The following is a 13,744-nucleotide window of genomic DNA, read 5'->3' as shown; positions in this document are numbered from 1 at the left end:
TCGAACCCACAATATTCAGGTCCGCTCTCGATAGCTGGTTCTTAAACTAAGGTCCCCTTTGGCATTGGTCAGGGATGACAAGCTTTCCTTTGTTAAAAAAAAACTATTAGTCATTGAAATGTATTAACTGGAAAACATTGTTAATTTGAAGAGGTCAATTTTATAATTCTCTTTTGTGATGGAAAAGAAAATAGTGAAAACTTCATTGTTTAATTATTCGGTGAAAAAAAACTCTATGGTACTGCCTAAATTTCAATTTTCTGTGCTCAACTAAATTAAAGTGAGTGCTTAATGGACTCCAGCAAAATAAATAAAACATGTGGCTTTATTTCTGAAAGCATTTGTATTTTTAGTGTATATAGTTAGATAATATTTCCAAATGATTCCAAATGATGCACCGGAATGTCAGAAAATGCTTTCTGAATTTGGCAGACTTTCATTTTTCAAATCAGTTCCAATTTTATATATTGAATGATCTTACTGAATAGGGCTCAAAGTGAGATATAATTCATAAGCTGCATAATTAAAAGCAAGAGGTTAAATTCACAGAAACAAGAACAGATAAAAGAAATTGGAATAGCAGGTTAAATTAAAATGATTGATTTTAACTTGTGAAATTAACTTTCCTTTACATGATTTTGCAGAGGAAAATTAAAACACTAAATTGAAGAGTTTTCTTTTAATCATCTTATGTCATTGCAGCACTGTAAAACTACCTAAATTGAGATAGCCTAAAATTGTCCGAAGATGTTACGGGTGAAGTTTCACCAGATAAATGATTCCTTTGTACATATTATCAGGCCTTTCCCTGTTATCAGTCCAAGATGAGCTGTCTGCTGTCACAAAACTTAATGAAAGAAAAGATTCAAGATAGGTAATGGGTAGATCCCACAGTTTGACCCTTTGACTTGACAGACAAGACATGAACACCCATCAAAATTTCATCTTGTGACTTAAAAGTCATTTGGAGTTCATGAAATCAAATTACATCTCATGTTTCCTACCTGGCCGATTTAATGCTTCCTCCCCATTCTGAGAAGGCTAATAAAGCTTCTGCTAATCAAGTTACCTATTGTCACACCTGTCTGCGGAGAAAATGGTTTAGGTAAACATCACTTCCATTTGTAGATCTGTGGGTCATGTATATCTTGATGATAAGACCATCTGAACTGTCAGAGGACATGGCTGTCAGAGAAGCTGGTTGTTTTTTGAACTAGTGGTGCAAGTATCCAGTCAGCAGGTAATTGTGGTTAAATTTTACTCCTAGGAGCTGAGATCACTTGTGTATGGATATCTCTGAGCGCTTTGCTGCAGTGTTGGAGAAAAAGGAGAAATGGTACAGCTGTCACTGGCTGTGGTTCCACTGCAGACATTAAGTACAACACGAGGTAATTCAGTTACCCTTCCTTTTCAAATACAAGGCTGCTTGGTCAACAAATGACAGTCTATTTAACACATCGCTGGTCGCATATCTCTGATGAATGTACAGTTACTGTTCACTTTATTAGGTACAGAAGTGGAACCCAGTGCGGTCTTCTGCCATCCACTTCAAAGTTCGATGTGTTCTGCATTTGGAGATGCTCTTCTGCCGGCTACTGTTGCAACACGGGGTTATTTCAAGATTCAAATTTCAAAATTCCAGATTGTTCAACATTTTTTTTCCGGTATAAAAGTGTAAAGGAGAATGAAATAGTTGTTACTTAGGATCCAATGCCGTGCAAGAAATCCACACACAATAAGATAAAGAACAAGGCGCCACAGCAGCACAGCGGTTAGTGTGATGGGGCATTCCAGAGTTCTATTCCAGCGTGACCTGTAGGAAGCTTGTACATTTTCACCGTGAACCGTGTGGTTTTCCTGTGGGTATTCTGGTTTTCTCCCATGGTCCAGAGATGTACTGGTTTGAGACTGTTGGGCATGACAATCTCAGGAGATCAGCAGTCTCTGAGGTACTCAGACTACCCTGTCTGGCACCAACCATTATTCCATAGTCAAAATCACTTAGATCACACTTCTTCCCCGTACTGATGTTTGGGCTGGACATCTGAACTCCTTGCATGCATGCTTTTATGCATTGAGTTGATGATACATGATTGGCTGATTAGATATTCACATTAAGGTGCAAGTGTACAGGTGTACCTAATAAAGTGGCCACTGAGTGTAGAGCCTATTAGCTGTGACACTTTTGGAAATCAGCCACTAATGAACAGACTTTCACAGAGCAGGATTATGACAAAAATGTAACCGATGATGAAATGTACTTTAGTTAAGCCTCTACTTATTAATGGCTTGGAAATTGTGACTTTATATTAGCCACATGACAGTTTAAGTATGAATAGGATTAAATGAAGGGTGTCTGTAAAGGTCCAATTCCACACTTGGTTTGAAGTGCAGTGTCCCATAAATTCTCATAAGATAAAAGGCTGTTTTGAGCTGTAGTGTGTTCTGACAGTAACTCTTTTTTCCAAGTAGAACACAAAGCATTATCTAACATTTTTAACATGGGTGTATATAGAATATACTGTTCATACATATACATCAAAGATCTGGCTTGATAGATGAGTACTACACATGTAAAAGGACTTATCCAAGTTTGATAATCATGCAGGGTACAGACAATTGCTTATACTTTACAGATGGGATCAGGTGAGACAGTGTGTTGGGATATCTGTCTGTCAGGTTCCTATCTCGAGTTTGACTTCAACTTAGGCTGAGGCAATAAAGGTTTCACATGCTGTTATGAATGTCTAAACTGTTCCTCAGAGACAGTGGAAAATGTTCTGTTCATCATCATTGCCTGCTCATTCTATTGTGAGCAAAATAAAAAGGAATTACAATCATTTTTTAACCTTGTTCAACCTCATTACATACTTCTTCCTGTTAAATATTTTTTAAAAATCCACATTACAAGATAATGAAAAACAACTTACTTTCCATGCATTTGTTTAAATTATTATCAAATGCATCAAGAATAGGAGCATTACTTTCATCACTTTTGCTTTTTTTCTTTCTTTATTTTGACTGCTTTTCATCTATTTCTTCTCATCACTATTCCATGGCTACATTCCAGAGTAATCATGCCATAATTTTTCCATCAAGAATTCCGGGTAGAAAGAGAAAATCCAGCAGCACGTTGAACCGATGGATTAGTGAATCTTGGTTTTGTTCCCTTTTGAGGCTAATTGAGGTTATTGAGCTGTACAGTTGGCAGCTGGGGTTTGGGAAATTTGCTGTGACTGAATGGAAATCAATGCAATGACCTCATCACTTCAGTTTACTTCCTCTTTAAAAGACCATACCTAACAATTATGTTACTAAGCTTGTGTTTGAATTACTTAGCAAGAGATGTAGGCTATGAGCACATGGATATTTAATTGGACACTTTTTTCTTGCTAGACTAACTGTCTATGATTGAGTATCAAAAAGAAGAAAATGCAAAAAAAGACACACCTGAGAAAATACATATTATGCTCTCACCGGTTAATTCTGTAATTTCCTTCTGTGCATAGTTCACAGACTAGACTGAGGGAGCCATCACTAATACAAAAGGTTAATTGTGTGATTTTATGGTCAAGGAGAGTGACATACACTCAGTGGCCACTTTATTAGGTACACATGCACACCTGCTTGTAAATGCAAATATCTAACCAGCCAATCATGTGGTAGCAACTCAGTGCATAAAAGCACGCAGATATGGTCAAGAGGTTCAACTGTTTTTCAGACAAAACATCGGAGTGGTGAAGATATATGATCTCAGTGATCCATGTCACTGCCTTCGTTTTTCTGACTTTTACTTCATCATCTACCACCTTACATAATGGTCAATTTTGATCAACGGCATCATACCTTCCTATAGTCTTAAAATTTACTTAAATCTTTCCCTCACCAAATACAAGCTTCTCCATTCTATCCTCCAATATATGCATCACTGCAATTCTAAAACCATAATATCTTTGAATTTTCTGTAAATCTGCTCCTTTCTTTCCAGGAAAGAACCCCTTTTCCTGCTTTCTGCAAATAATAAATACTAGGACCATGTGTTTCCTGCAAATTTGATTATGCTGTGTTGTGTCTACAGCCAGTCAAATAGCAGAGTTAGTAACGTTACAGTAGGTTAACTGTGTCATAATTACCGTTGGTTAGGATATAATGCCTGCCCATTATATTATTGATGCAGAGCTAATTTGTACACACTGAACATTAAATATCTCTGCAATCTGTTGTATCTTAAATATTGTTGTGAAACTTCAATAAAAGAGTGTGGCCTCCATTTCTTGTTCCGGGTGAATTGTGCAACATGATGGTGTCGTGGGTCGATGATCTGTAAGATTGTCAATAAGATGAACAGCGAGTGGCGCAAAAATTAGGCCCTGCTTATATGTGCTAAGTGTGGAATAATTCAGTAGCAGCTACATATTGATTGCCTTTTCTCGATTTTGATTCGATTAGCTGCGAAGGAACTGTAATTCAGAAATGTGGTGCAACAAGTTGAATTTCTACTGCAGCCAAAGAGTTAGAGCTAAGCTTTTCAGGAGTGGATACAAAAGACTTCTGTGTGCAAAAGGTTCCAGAAAGTTAGTAAACACTCCCACAAACAGCAAATTATCTTCTTCAACGTTCAAAGTACAATTATTAACAAAGTATGTGCACTTTATACAATCTTGAGATTTGTCTGCTTACAGGCAGCCACAAATCAAAGAAACCCCAAAGAACCCCTTAAAGGAAGAAGACAGTCAAACACCCAGTGTGCGGGGAGGAAAAAAATCATGCAGAGAATAAAAGCAATCAAATAGCGCTGAGAACTGAAGTCCACGAAAGAGTTTGTTCATAGCCACGGCCTCAGTTCAGTGCAGAGCTGAGTAAATGTCACAGAGCTGCAGGCTGAACAGGTCCATTCCTCATGTTAGGCCCCAACACCCTGACCTTTTCAATCTGGCCCGGCACTTAAGTCGTTGTCTTAACGATTAAATCATTGTTCTGTTGCTTCATATGCTCTTAACTGTTAATACGGTAAACTTGGAACTGATGTATTCTTATTTTGTGACATTGGTAAATTAGTTCCTTACTGTCATTGATGGGTTAAGTCACAGATTTATTTATGTTCTCAATGGATGGTGAAACAGGTTTAAGGAGCTAAAAATACCTTCTCCTGCTTCTATGTTGTCCTGTTCCAAAGATAATCAAAGGCTCTGTAGACAAGTACTCTATTCTTTTACTGTTGTTAAGTATACAGTACAACTTGCTCCATTTTGGGATCTATTTTTCTGCACAAGAACCAAATTAAATTATAACTTTGCATTTACCCTCATGATTGCAAGTGTATACTATCTGTATAACCCAAAGTAGCTGTAAACAATATGACAGATTAATGCAGAAGTTTCCGTAATCATTTCCTTGACCCTGCCAAAACTGTTCTGAGAATCACAATTGACTGAAGTGCTTTGTCACCTTTTATAAGCTCAAAATACAGTAACAGTAGAGCATTTTTGGGAAACAATCCAAAGACAAAGAGAATAATACAGGATTGATGGGAATTGAGTTCAAGAGCCACAAAGTAATGTTGCAGCTCTGTAAAACTCTAGTTAGACCACACTTGGAGTATTGTCTTCAGTTCTGGTCACTTCATTATAGGAAGGATGTGAAAACTTTAGAGAGGGTGCAGAGGATGCTGCCTGGATTAGACAGCATGTCTGTTGAGGATATGCAGGCTGAGCGAATTAGGACTTCTGTCTTTGGAGCGAAGGAGGATTAGAGATGACTTGATAGAGGTCTACAAGATGATAAGTTGCAGAATCAAATGGATTGCCAGAGACGTTTCCCACGAGGGGAAATGGCTAATGTGAAGGGCATAATTTTAAGGTGATCGGAGGAAAGTGTAGAATTATTTTGCACAGAGGATGGTGAGTCTGTGGAATGCCTTGCTAGGGATGGTGCCAAAGGCAGGGACATTAGGAGCATGTAAGAAACTCTTAGGTAAGCGCATGGATGATAGAAAAATGGAGGGCTATGGTGGAGGAAAGGTTTATTAGATAGATCAGAGTAGGTTAAAAGGTGGGCATATCATTGTGGGCCAAAAGGCTTGCAGTGTGCTGTAAATGTTCTTTGTTCTATGCCTGCACCAATAATTGTAATGATATGACCTTGATCAGGTTGTAACCTATAGAACAACCAGGAAACTACTCATCCCACATTGCCTTCACTCCAGAACCGAGAATACCCCATGGAGTTGCAGCAATCTGTTGATGCCTACATGTATACACACACTTTGTTGTTCACACAGGATGGTTCTTACACTTAATGCTTGCAGAATAAAGGTCATCTACCAACCCATTCCTCCCTGCAACACTGCTCTTTGACATGACAATGAACCGTAGAACATGTAGACCATTTCTCATATCCCAGAATCACTTCTTAGTGAAGGAAGTTGTTGAGCTGTGGAGATGTACTGTATGGAGACAGACTCTTTGGCCCATCTCATTCATGTTGGCCTTTTTGTTCATCTACACTTATCCCAGTTGCCCCATTAGGACTGTGTCCTTCTCTGCGTTGTCTGTTTATATCTCTGCCTAAAGGACTTTTAAATATCTAACATCCAGGGTGCCTTCACCTATCACCTACCAGCTATTCTCCTTCCCTTTCCCCTTCCTCCACCTTCTTATTCTGGCATTTTTCACCTTGCTTTCCAATCTTGAAGTAAAGTTTTGGCCCAGGATGTCAACTGTTTATTCATTTCCATAGATACTTCCTGGGGGGGGGCGGGTGTGTGTGTGTGTGTGTGTGTGTGTGTGTGGTGTTTTTTTTAAATACAGTGCTTGTAGCTGATTCTACCACCTCCTCCAGTAGCACTTTCCAGATATCAAACACGTTCTGTCTAAAAAAAATGATCCATTGGATATGCTTTAAATCTGCTCTGTCTCACCTTAAAAAAATGCCCTCTTCTCTTCATATCTTGCCATGGGGAAAAGGATGATGAATTTCACCACCACACTCAGCCAGTTATCACGTCCTTTGGCTGTGTGAGGGCAAGTACACTTGAAGATCCAAAGCTAAAACCTACCACAAAGATCACAGGTGATCCCTACCCTCTTGTCTCCAACTGAGACCTGGACTGCAAGCAACATGCACTTGGCGACGGGAAATTACCACCAAAGTTGGCTCCGCAAATATTGCCATATTTCCTGGAAGGATAAGCAAATTAATGTCAGCATGCAATCTCAGTTCAGCATGCCCAGAAATGGAAGCCCAGTTACATATAGCTGGTTCCAATAGATTTGCCTTTTGCATGCCTGGCACCAAACACTCAAAGCAGACATTCTACTTTGAGCAAGAGATTACCAGCTGGATGAAGGAAAGAGATTCAAGGATGTTCTCAATGTATCTATGAAAGCATGTAATATCACCATTGACAGGGGAATTGCTGGCCTACGGCCTCTTGGAATAGACAAAGAGCACTCAGGGTGGCAATGAGAACCTTGGGTTTATTCACCAGGCAGCTCAGCAAAAATCACAGGAGCGTGCCCGCAAGCTTACCCATCCACCCACTTTGTCAAGCACCTCCTGCTCAGTCTGTGGCCAAGCCTGCCAATCCCATTGGCCGTCACAGAGCCCTTAACAAGCAGTGGAAGCAGGTTATCCTCAACCTTTTGGACTTTGAAAAGAGAGCCCTCTTCTGAAACCAAATATAGAAGCAAAAGCGTTTTAATCTGTTTAAATTGATGTTTGCTTACTCTCTCTGTGTATAATGGCTCAGATTTCTCCCAACACTTCCCTTTCTTGTATATAACAGAGCAGCAAAGTTTTAAAAGCTGACAAAAAAATCCTATAAGTTGAAACTCTGTGTACGTATGATTGTTTTGCCTGAGTAATTGCAAGTAATTTTTGTTATTTTCCTGTGCTCTTGTCACTCACAAATGGGGCAGAGAATAACCCAAGTGCTCCTCCGGTCGACTTGAACTAATTTTCTTTGGTTCATTTATCCCTAATGATTCAGACTGTTGTCCAAGGTAGAGGCATTCAGAATATATTTACTTAATAATGAACTGGTGTCATTATGATTTAGTCATTTTTCGATTGACACTTTCCAGCTCCCACCTGCCAAGCACTGGTGGTAGAAATGGTCCACAGGTCCTTTCAGAATCTGAATCAGGTTGAATATCACCAGTGTATATTGTGAGATTTGTTGACTTTGCAGTGGCAGTACAACACAATAGATAATAATAGAGAAAAATGTGAATTACCGTAAGTGTATACAGTATATTAAATAGTTAAATAAGCAGGACAAAAATAGAAAATTAAGAAAGTAGTGAGATAGTGTTCGTGATTCAGAAATCAGATGGCAGAGGGGAAGAGCTGTTCCTGAATCATTGAGTGTGTGCCTTCAGGATTCTGTACCTCCTTCCTGATGGTAGCAATGAGAACAAAGCATGAACTGGGTGATGGGGTCATTAATGGTGGATGCCGCCACCTCTTTGAGACCTCACTCCTTAAAGATGTTCTGGATACTACAGAGGCTAGTGCCCATGGTGGAGCTGACTAAGTTCACAACTCTCTGCAGCTTACTTCGATCCTGTGCGGTAGCTCCCTCGAACAACCCCCCCCCCCCCCCCCCCGTACCAGACGGTGATGCAGCCAGTTAGAATGCTTTCCACAATGTAGGAATTTTTGAGTGTTTTTGGAGACGCACCAAATCTTCTCAGAGTTCTGATGAAATATAGCTGCTGTCATGCCTTATTTGTAGCTGCAGTGATATGTGGCTGCACCATTGAAGATGTCCTTGGCCACTTTCAGATAAAGGTGATGTAAAGAATAAACTTTTGTAGCTATTATTTTGTTGGGCACTTGAGGGAACTTTTGACCATTGAAAGGTTGAAGCATTTGATCTGAGCTGTTGAGGTGGCTGATGAGCATCTACTTGGGAAGGAAGGGAATTAAGGAGAAGTGAAGAGAGCTGCAATTGGAGTTTACAAATAAAGTGAGAGATACCCAGGAGTCCCTCAAGTTTCCAACTAAGTATCTGCTCCCAGATCAATATGCCTGCAGGTTGCTACAGCTTTGCATAAAAGAAATTTTGATTTTTCTGGCAAGGCCAGAAGGCATTTGGAGGACTATCTGTGTTTGTGGGTGGCAGGGAGGAACAGTGCTTGTTTTGCTGTTGTTGTTGCTATTATTCTTCTGTAAACATGGCAGGCATGCTATGTTGATGCTAGAATGTGTGGTGACACTTGTGGCCTGCCCCACGCATATCCTCGGACTGTGTTTGTTGTAAATGCAGATGATGCACTCCATTATGTACTGATGCACAAATAATAAATAAATGAAATGGAATCTGAAGGCAGTGATATAAAAGCAAAAACTGTTTGCTAGTGATGATAATGATTTGCTAGTTTGAAGCAAAACTTCGTTCTGGAACTGTGGTAACACATGAGGCAGCTTTGCAGAAACATTCTCAGAAACGTATGGGAGGGGTTGATGAAGGACAGACAGCGGTTAACTGTGGAAGTAATTTCAGCAGGAGTAGGCTGAAGTGTTGTATCAGGAGATGTTTTTAGCCATTTAACAATTTCTGCTCAAGTAACAAAATTGATATTTGTATCAATGCAGCCTTGCTAGACACAGTACTGTGCAAAAGTCTTAGGCACATATATATAGCTAAGGTGCCTAAGACTTTTGCACAGTGCTATAATAATTTTATCTGTTGAATCCTTGTGGGTTGAGTTAAGAAACTGCAAGGGTAAAAATGACCCAGATGGCAGTTACATACAGGACTCCAAACAGTAGCTGGGATGTGGACCACAGATTAAAATGGGAAATAGAAAAGGCGAGTCTAAAGGGCAGTGTTATGATAGTCATGGGAGAATATAACATGCAGATAAATTGGGAAAATCTGGCTGGTAATGGATCTCAAGGGAGTGCGTTTGTTGAATGCCTACGAGATGGCTTTTTAGGGCAGCTTGTCGTCGAGCCTACTAGGGGATCAGCTGTACTGAATTGGGTGTTATGTAATGAATCAGAGATGATTTGGGAGCTCAAGGTAAAAGAACCCTTAGGAGCTGATTGAGTTCAAATTGAAATTTGATAGGAAGAAAGTAAAGTCTAACGTAGCGGTATTTCAGTAAAGGAAATTACAGTGGTATGAGAGAGGGGTTTGGCCAAAGTAAATGGGAAGGGGATGCTGGCAGGGATGACGGCAGAGCAGCAATGGCATGAGTTTCTAGGAAAAATGAGGAAGGTGCAGGATAGATGTATTCCAAAAACAAAGAAATACTCCAATAGCAAAATAGTACAACTGTAGCTGACAAGGGAAGTCAAAGCTAATGTAAAAGTAAAAGAGAGGGCATACAACAAAGCAAAAATTAGTGGGATGATAAAGGATTGGGAAGCTTTTAAAAACCTACAGAGCACAACTAAAATATGAAAGCAAACTAGAAAACAATATCAAAGTGGAGAGTAAAAGCTTTTTCAAGTTTGTAAAAAAATAAAAGAGAGATGAGAGCGGATATAGGACCACTAGAAAATGAAGCCAGAGAAATAATAATGGGGGACAAGGAGATGGCAGATGAACGAAGTGAGTATTTTGCATCAGCCTTCATTGTGGAAGACACTATCAGTGTGCCAGATGTTGTAATGTGTGAAGGAAGAGAGTGAGTTCAGTTGCTATTACAAGGGAGAAAGTGTTCAAAAAGCTGAAAGACCTAAGGGTACAGGAGACACCCAGATCAGATGAACTCACCCCAGGATTGTGAAAGAGATAGCGTTAGAGATTGTGGAGGCATTTGCAATGATCTTTCAAAAATCTTTGGACTCTGGCATGGTGCCAGAGGACTGGAAAATTGTAAATGTCACTCCACTCTTTAAGAAAGGAGGAAAGCAGCAGAAAGGAAATTATAGACCAGTTAGCCTGACCTCAGTGGTTGGGAAGATGTTGGAGTCAATTGTTAAGGATGAGGTGATGGGGTACTTGGTGACACTGGACAACATAGGACAAAATCAGCATGGTTTCCTTGAGGGAAAATCTTGCCTGAAGAACCTGTTGGAATTCTTCAAGAAAGATTGAAAAAGGCGACGTAGTAGATGTTGTATATCTGGATTTTCAGAAGGCCTTTGGCAAGGTGCTACACATGAGGCTGCTTACCCAATTAAGAGCCCATGATATTGCAGGAAAGTTACTAACATGGTGAGAGCATTGGTTATTGGTAAGAAGCAGAGAGTGAGAATAAAAGGATCCTAGTCTGGTTGGCTGCTAGTGACTAATAGTGTCTCACAGGGGTGTTGAGACCGCTTCTTTTTATGCTGTATGCTAATAATTTAGATAATAGAATAGATGGCTTTGTTGCCAAATTTGCAGATGATACAAAGATTGGTGGAGGGGCAGGTTAGGAGAAGGTGCAAGAAAGTGGCAAATGAAATACAATATTGAAGAATGCATGGTCATATACTTTGGTAAAAGAAATAAATGTACGGACTCTTTTCTAAATGGGGAGAAAATCCAAAAAATCTGAGATGCAGAGGAACTTGGGAGACTTTTTGCAGAACAGCCTAAATGTTAACTTGCAGATAGATTTAGTGGTGAGGAAGGCAAATGCCATGTTAGCATTCATTTCAAGAGGTCTAGAATCCAAGAGCAGGGATGTGATGCTGAGGCTTTATAAGACTGGTGAGGCCTCACCTTGAGAATTGTGAACAGTTTTGGGCTCCTCATCTAAGATGTGCTGGCATTGGAGAGGGTCCAGAGGAGGTTCAGAGGGATGATTCGGGGAATGAAAGGGTGATCATATGAGGAACGTTTGATAGCTCAGGTCTGTACTCACTGGAATTCAGAAAGATGGGGAGGGGGGATCTCATTGAAACATTTCAAATGATGAAAGGCCTAGACAGAGTAGATGTGGAAAGGATGTTTCCCATGGTGGGGGAGCTGAGGACAAGAGGGCACATCCTCAGGATAGAGGAGCGTCCATTTAAAACACTGATGTGGAGAAATTTCTTTAGCGAGAAGGTGGTGAATTTGTGGAATTTGTTACCACAGGCAGATATGAAAGCCAGGTTGCCGTGTGTATTTAAGGCAGAAATTGATAGGTTCTTGATTGGACATGGCATCAAAGGTTACAGGGAGAAGGCCAGAGAGTGGGGTTGAGGAAGGGAAAAAAATGATCAGCAATGATTTATTGGCAGAGCAGACTCAATGGGCCAAATGGCCTAATTCTGCTCCAATGTCTTATGGTCTTCCAATATCAAAGAAGTCTTTTTCCATTCAGTTCATAATTCTGGGTGAGATTAAAGGTTGTTGAAATTGGCAACTGAATTTCTCCAATGTAAGCATTGTTAACATCTGCCATCATTGCTGTCATAAACTCCTGCAAGAGGAACTTGGCCACTGCCACAATTATAATGGCCAGTTAAGGTCACTTCAAGCATTAGTTGAAACCCACAGAAGTTGGTAATGGATTCTATCTCACCATTATAATTGTTAGTATGTCGACATCATATTCTCTTTAATGGCTTGTCCCCGAGTCCAATATCCATTATTCTTTCAGCAGAGTTGATTCATGAACAGGTTTAGTCTTGTCATCTTCATCCAATCAGAACTCCTGTGTTTAGTGAATGCTTTTGCACCGACACCTCTCACATGATCTGTCATATAGAATGGCAATTTCTGTAAAAGCAATTGTAAATGTTTTATTGTCATCCAGGTTATATGGCAGTAGTGACAGTGTCTTTTGACAATCTATCGTCTATCATTTTTCTATTTGATCAGTGACAGAAGAACGCATGATGCATCAGTGGCTGACTAGAAGTAAATAGAAACCTTCTTCAATATATCCATTCAGTATTACTAGCTAGGCAAAGATTATGCTTTTGCAGGTCATATCTTTCCAGTTACGTGCAAAAAGCAAGAAGTATGGTTGATGCGTGCACTCAGCAACAATTTTCAACACATAGCAAACAGTTTTCCTCAGAATACAGAATGAAGAGAATGAGACCAAGAGAGTGAGAGAGTAACTTTTGATGGCTTGTGCAAGCAGGCAGGAAATAAAGCAACATCTTCCCTGATGATATATTGACTTGAAATGGAGAAGAAAGAGTTGATAAAGGTGAGTCAAAGGTAGGTGTAAAAGTACCAGGCAGAAAATATGTGAAAGGGGGTTTCATGCTTGCAGTCTTGCCAAAAAAGAACCCATTCTATTTCTTATTTTCTCCTGACTTCTTTATTTCAATGGTGGGCTTAGAATATGTCTCTCATTTAATAAATGGTGAATTTTCAGTGCAGATCCCGGTGATATATTACCAGTCATTGCTGTCAATTTGAACACCTGCCTATTATTTCCTGCTCACAGTTTCCTGCTGCTCAGTCAATTCAAAACTTTGCCTTCATTTCCATAAACAACACCTTTAGCTGCCTGTGCCTCAGGAGAAGCTTTATCAGAATCCTTCTGGAAGCCCATGGAAACATCTATCATAAATGTTCTAACCTTTTTCTTTTATAATCATTCCTTTAGTTTCATTGGATTTAACCTACAGTTTAGAAATACAAACAGGTAACTCATGCCCCAGAATTTTCCTCCCACACACATTCGCCTATCCACGTAGCTTGCTTCTTCCTCTGTTCATCTTTCCAACCCCTTCCCCCTCCCCCTACCTCAATTCATCTGCTTATCAGGCCCTCTCTATCTTGTTCACTCATCACCTACCAGCTGCTGTCCCACCCCTCCTCTCCTACCTGGTTCCATCATCCCCTCCCCATCTAGAT

At 39.9% G+C, this 13,744-nt stretch overlaps 1 long non-coding RNA gene across 2 annotated transcripts in view; it reads right to left on the bottom strand.

The window, feature by feature from the left end:
• LOC132393972 (uncharacterized) overlaps positions 1-13,744 on the bottom strand; it is an 83,930-nt gene that overhangs the window by 12,123 nt on the left and 58,063 nt on the right. For both annotated transcript variants that reach the window (XR_009512124.1, XR_009512125.1), the window contains exon 2: positions 12,453-12,649. This is a non-coding gene — a long non-coding RNA (uncharacterized LOC132393972). The remainder of the gene's footprint in view (positions 1-12,452; positions 12,650-13,744) is intronic.

The sequence above is a fragment of the Hypanus sabinus genome, chromosome 5, assembly GCF_030144855.1.
Source record: "Hypanus sabinus isolate sHypSab1 chromosome 5, sHypSab1.hap1, whole genome shotgun sequence".
NCBI classification, from domain to species: domain Eukaryota; kingdom Metazoa; phylum Chordata; class Chondrichthyes; order Myliobatiformes; family Dasyatidae; genus Hypanus; species Hypanus sabinus.
The sequence above is the reverse complement of the archived record's forward strand: the minus strand, read 5'-3'. Positions and strand labels throughout refer to the sequence as shown.